This window comes from Pygoscelis adeliae, unplaced genomic scaffold (assembly GCF_000699105.1).
Source record: "Pygoscelis adeliae isolate BGI_AS28 unplaced genomic scaffold, ASM69910v1 Scaffold243, whole genome shotgun sequence".
In the NCBI taxonomy this organism is placed as follows: domain Eukaryota; kingdom Metazoa; phylum Chordata; class Aves; order Sphenisciformes; family Spheniscidae; genus Pygoscelis; species Pygoscelis adeliae.
The window spans coordinates 74,771-80,366 of NW_008824363.1; the positions used below are offsets into that span (position 1 = coordinate 74,771).

Below are 5,596 nucleotides of genomic sequence, written 5' to 3' on the forward strand. Positions count from 1 at the left end.
CCCCCAGATCTTCCTTCTGCGGGTTCAGGTGAGGTCAGACAGTCCCTCTCAGGGGGGATGTGGTGAGTCCTGGTGGGTTTCAACAAGCGGTGTTGAATGGGGCGAGGTCAGGACAAGAAGTTTTTCAGAGCAGCTTCTGTCTGTTTGCTGACAGCACGTCCTTTGCTAAGTGGCTTCCGTAGGAGCAGAGATGGCGATGGTATAAAGATGCCTTCAAACTATTTCTCTGCGTCTCTCTATAGACCACGTGAATATGCATACACACGGCCGAAATCGCCGCAGGTGGTTTCACGTGGAATGTTTCTAGATGGGCTTGAGGAGGAGATGGCCGTGGTCACAGCCGTGCCAAGCGCAGACTTACAGCCCAGATGGGAGAAGCAACGTCCTCACCTCGCTGCGTCCTCCAGCCTCGCCACAGGTCGGGGGCAGAAGCAGGAGGCAAAGTCCCGTGTGGGACCGGGTGGTGGGACCGGGAGCTTTGGGGTACGCTCGCCACCCTTGCTGGCTCGGCCGTTGTTATGCAGATTGCATGGAAATTGGGTCCGTTTGACCTCCTGACCTTTTTATGGGGCCACGTCTGTTTGGGGAAATGGTTCTGCTGATTAGAAATGGATTTTCCTCTCTAATGTAATCCTCCGAAAATGGGCTGGGTCCAACCCCAGGCCCCGGGGAGCTCGTCCGGCGTCAAGGAATGAAATTTCAGTGAAGGGCTTCACTCCCGACAGGGATCTGAGCAGCACCCATGGGCCGTGGCACCTTTCTCTGGGGCACGCTGCGGTTTCTCCTGCACCTTGAGCCTCTGCCCTGAGTTGACCTTGAGGGACGGTGGACTTCGATGACCTGAACGCTCAGTGATGCTCTTGCTAAAAACCTCCTTCCTACCTGAGAACCGTCCTTCAAGCAGCGGTCTGGTGGAGACCGCAGCTGGAATGTCGCCCCCAAGGAACGTCCCACAGCAGACGAGGTTGGCCAGGGCAGGAGAGCGTCTGCTGGAGGAGAAGGCGACGGCGTGGCCGGGCGTGGGAATGCTGTTGGAGGGAGCTGCGTTTTGCACGCGCTAAAGCACACCCGTGGCAGGGAGTGGGCGAGACGGTGATGGATTAATGCGATAATTAATCTTTCGTGATTAATGTTCCTCTTCGAAGCACTGGAGGGAGCGTGCTGGTGGTGTGGCAGGAGCAGGGAGGGTTGGGGCAGTCCCACCTTTCAGTGGTTTCTAGGCCCAAACAAATAGTTCAGCAGTTTTGTCCCGTGTTCCTGGGGGTGGGTGCAAGGCTGAAGCCCAGATCTCAGCAGGCCCGAGTGGTCCACGAGACCTGGAGACAAGTGATGTTAAGAAAAATATAAATAGCAAGAAAGAGGCTGGTTTTGGTATTTTTTTTACTTTTTTTTAAGGTCCCTTTTATTGCTTCTTTTTCTCCCATCCATCTTATATGGAAAGGTGGAGCAAGATTCCTCAAATCCACTAATTGCATCAGCTCGTTATTAACAATATCTGGATTTTATTGCCATAACCCCTCGATCTGGGGATTCCCGGGGCCACTGCCATGTACAGTTTCCTCCAGGTGACATTTAGCTGAGAGTTTCTCCTCTCGCCGTGACAGATGGGTGATGCTCAGCTGCTGCCAGGCTGAGCGGATCCATATTAATTTTTCATTTGCCGGACGGGTGCTGGAGCAGCACAGATGGGCGATGGCCCGTTGGTCACTCCCGGTTCGTGCTGGTGTCCAGCTGCTCTGCACTTGATATATGAGTGGACAGAGCGGACGCTGGAGCCTTCGGCTCGCGCCGGCTGGGGTGGGGGTTGTTTCTCCTGGGGGTGGGGAGAGGGCACGGTGGGAGTTAGCCTAAATCCTTTTAACATATGTACATTGACCCTGCTCTGATTGCAATACCATCCTTCGCTTTGTCGGCAGTGGTTAGGAGGGGACTGGGAATGTGGCGGACAAAGAAATGTAGCTCCCCGATGGATTTGCTGAACAGCCCAAATTTGCCTTGGAAAACTTGATGTTTGTGCTCCAGCAGCTTGCCAAGAAATTGGCTGCCCGTCCTCGGTCCGCAGGGGAGGGCTGGGGGATTTAAACGCCTTACCCTTTGCAAATGCTGCCAGGTATTGCACTTGGGTTATATCCCGTCCAAGTGTGGCTTTGGGCTCTCCTTGCCCTGGTCCTGGCTTTGGGACCAGCTCTGCCACCGGTGTAAATCGCTGCTGGGCTGTCTTGCCTATTCTGGACCCGCCATGTAGGGATTTACTAGAGATGACCGGTATCTAGCTTAAATGTGTGTATCAACGTGTAGAAATGTTGCTATAACCTACAGGATTAATGCTAAAACATTTCAGAAATATTGCCACAACCCTTTGTCCACAGTGAGTGTAAATGAAGTATCTGCATGGGTTATAACTCTCATTTATAGCTGTGATTTGACTTGCTGTTGCACTTTGCCTATGCCGCTCTTAGGAGACAGGGACAAACCCCAGCCCAGGATGAGCTCCCGGCAGCAGAAGCCAAAAAGATCATCAAGAAATGTCTTATTTAAAAGAAGAAAAAGTCATTCCCCTGCCTCCCGTTCACGGGGCAGACTTGGGAAAGTCTCTTTTCTCCTCCTGCATTTTTTTCCTAGCTTGCCTTTAGCCTTGAAGACATTGCTGTGACTGCGGCAGGAGCTGGAGCATCTCTGCACGGATGCAGACACCTCTCAGTTCTGTGAATCCGGCTGCAGCAGCAAAGCTTTGGCGCAGGAGTTGCATTGATGTGAGGCTGCATTCGTGCTGTGGGTGCTTGGTCCAGGTCCTTGTCTGGACCCACCTTCGGGTGCTGGTAGCACAGAAGATCCATCACGCACAACATCCCTGATATGAGAAGTCTCGGTGAAGGCTGGGCTGTGAAACGGGACTCCCAGCATCCAGGTTTGCTCCCTCTGGGCCCAAAGTTTGCATGTCAGAGAATTAAAAACCTGGGAACTTGAGCAGCCCCTGGAACCAGGACGGGCTCTCCCTGCCCGGGAAGCCGATCGCATCAGGCCAACGCTCTTGCAGGTAATTGCAGGGATAATGAAACTGCTCAACGTCTTTTGAAAACAGCATAAATCCTCCAAGCTGGCAGCTCTGCAGAAAAAGGAGCCGTCAGCATTTAAACCAGCAAGACAGCAGCGGTACAAGCAAAGCATCGCAGAGGCGGCTCATCAGCTCGTTCCTGCACCGGGAGCCGAAGGGCGGCAGCGTCTGCTCCCTCCCAAGGGCTGGGATGCTTCTGCAGAGCAGCAAGGGCTGTCGAAGGGGACATCGAGACACATCCAGTGCTTGCACTGCGGGGCTGCGGATTGCTGGTGTGCTCCAGTGTGCTGCATCTGGGGTGATCTCCTGCGGGGTCCTGGGTGCTCGGCTGGATTTAAACCCTGGCTTTAGTGCGTCCTCAGCTTGAGCGTGTTTGCTCTTGCGCGCTCCCTCTCCTTCTTTGCCCTCCAAATCCATTCCAACCCTCTCCTGATCCCCCTAGGGATGCTGGATTGCTGCAGCCATCAGCATATGCTGCCTGCGGGTCATCTCTGTATTCGCCTGCGTAGGTTTTGCCGTGAGTTTTTATGCACCAGCATTAGTGATGGGTGCATGTACACGTGGCTGGGACATGAGCATATAAAAATACGCGTGTGTGCATGCATGCATACGTGGCATGCTCTGCGTACAAGGGCTGTGGATGAGATATTTGTGCTCCAACAAAGACGGCCTGCGCCGGGATGCTGCTCGGGGCAGCCCTGTGTCCCCGCAGCCTCATGGCTGCGCCTGAAATCCCCCGGCGAGAGCTTTTCCCAACCCTCGGCGGTGCGCCCCGCTAAAAAGCCCCCGAACAAAAGCCCAGTTCAGAGTCGCTGCTGAATAGATTAACAAGATTTCCATAATTAGGGCGGGCGGGAACAATAGGATTCTCCCCTGCCCAGCCCCCCCTGCCCGCCTTTGTCTTGTGCTGGGGATAATGGGCAGCAGCGAGGGTGGGAACTGGCCCGGCCATTTGGTCACTGGACAGTAATTTTCTCACACTGCCAAGGGGAGCATTGAAACATCTGTCCCGCTCCGCCGCCTCATTCACGTCCCATTTCAAACCCCTGACAACTTCTCCCTGCCCGCCGGCCCTCCCCCTCCGCCTGGTTTTCCAGGGTGCGACCGGGCTTTCCCGGGGTTTTGGCTTTTCTTCTCCCAAATGCATCTCGTCTTTAAAGGGGTCGGATGGAGGCGGGTTCGCTTCTCGGTCCTTTCGCGCTCGGGTTTGCTTTGGTGGCAGCAGCGCTTGTGCAAACCCGTGCCCGTGCATCCCCCCTGCCCCTTTTCTCGCAGCGGCTTTGCTGTTTTCCACGGGACCCGGTGCTCGGGGACGGGGCTGGAGGAGCAGCCCCGGCCCGCGCCATGATGGTGGGCTTCCAGCTGCACACCGCGGCGCTGGCCACCCTCTCGCAGGCTCTTAGAAAAGCAATTCCCATCACCGTGCTTATTTGTAGACACCAGTTTTTAGCTGGCGTCAGAGCAGCGGGCTTCAGGCGCTGGTATTGATCCCTGCTACGGGGAAAAGCTGGGTGCTCCTCGGAGAAATGGCCGTTGTCGTGCGGGATTTGTGTCTGTCCTCGGGGTGCGTTGTCCTCGGGAATCAAGCTGCTGTATCACAGGAGAAGACAGACGTAGAGTTGCTGGAGCTCTGGACTGCCAGGTCCTCCCTTCTCCAGGAGGGATGGGTGAGGGTGTCCGTGCCGCCGTCGAGGGCAGCTGCTCCCTGGCTTCAGAAGAAACACCCTGGAAACGCCACCGGGATTTGCCGGTTGTGGTGGTGGCACCTTGTTCCTGCCGTGCTGCTCCACACCGAGCCCCGTGCCGTGACGGCTGCTGGAGCCATCGGCCGCCTCCCAGGCACCTCCCAAACCCCTCTCCTCCTCCCCCGAGCCCCGGACATTTGCAGACTGTATTTTTTGGGGGGGGCAGAAGCAGCTGTGGTCTGCGCCTGCAGCACACCGTGCACCGCTGCACGGTGGTCTGAGCAAGGGTGGAAACTCCTGGTGCTTTAGTCCCTTCCTTCAAAAAAAAAATTTTTTTGAAATGCCTTATTCCTCATGGAGTCGTCCAAACCCCCGTTTTTCCCTTTAATAGCTTCTCAACGCCTTTTGCTCGCAGGCAAGGAAGGGCCCCCTCTGCCCTTCTCTGCCCAGCCAGACCCCGCGTACGGCTTGGGGGAGATCTGCTGCAGGAGCGCAGGTTTATTGGGCAGCGTTCTCCTTTGTGTTCATTAAAAAGGGCCCTTTCCCGCAGGCTGTCGTGGCTGTCTCTGTCTGAATGTTTATCTATCGGGAGCACTTTAATAATGGCCAGTAAATGCAGGGAGGATGCCGGATAAAGCCACGCAAAGCCGCCATTTAAATCCTCTTGTGTAAGTTTGATATCCAAAGTGGAAGTACAAATGCCATTATAAGTCAATTAAAGCATTAAGTAATCTAATTGTGCTGTGGTCACAAAGTGGCTTAAAGGCTGAGAGAGGCGAGTGAATGGTGCACGAGGTCCCCTCCCGGCTCCTACTTTAGCTGTCCCCCGAGGCTTTGGGCAGGGGGGGAGCGGGGG

General features: G+C 55.3%; 1 protein-coding gene across 1 annotated transcript in view; it reads left to right on the forward strand.

Annotated features, from left to right (window-relative positions):
* FIGNL2 (fidgetin-like 2) overlaps positions 1–5,596 on the forward strand; it is a 37,788-nt gene that overhangs the window by 29,116 nt on the left and 3,076 nt on the right. The gene's annotated exons all lie outside the window — the stretch shown is intronic.